Here is a 569-nt window from a genome sequence, read left to right as displayed (position 1 = left end):
CATGAATGAAAAATAAACATGTAATGGTCAAAGTAACATACAAAAGTCAGAAAAGTTACATAATAAAGATAACATCCTTTGACCAAAATGCAAGTAAATAAAATATCACAATATGAATATAGTTGAAAAATATTTAGAAACTTTAAAATGTCCTTCTCAATAAATTGTGAGTTAAAGAGGTAGTTATACTGGAAATTACACAATATTTAGATCTGAATCCTAATGAGTACTACGAAAAAATTAGGGGATGTAGCTAAATTGTTATTTAGAGGGAAATTTATACAAAAATTATATATTTCTTTTAATTTTGAAAATTCATCACTAAAATATTCAACTTAGAGTCATGGAGATGGAAACTAAACCTAAATATAAAAGAAAAGGAAAAATTATAAAGATAAAAACAAATAATTAATTAAAATAAAGAAAACAGAACCTTGTTCTTTGGAAAGACATAGAAAGAAATACTGATCAGTAGGAAAGAAAAGATGCAGATACAAATAAATAAAATTAAGGACAAAAGGAGAGTATAACTAGAAAGACAGTATAGATATTAAAAATTCATTGGAGTG

This window comes from Neophocaena asiaeorientalis, unplaced genomic scaffold, assembly GCF_003031525.2.
Source record: "Neophocaena asiaeorientalis asiaeorientalis breed wild unplaced genomic scaffold, Neophocaena_asiaeorientalis_V1.1 scaffold520, whole genome shotgun sequence".
In the NCBI taxonomy this organism is placed as follows: Eukaryota; Metazoa; Chordata; class Mammalia; order Artiodactyla; family Phocoenidae; genus Neophocaena; species Neophocaena asiaeorientalis.
This window is presented reverse-complemented; position numbering follows the sequence as displayed.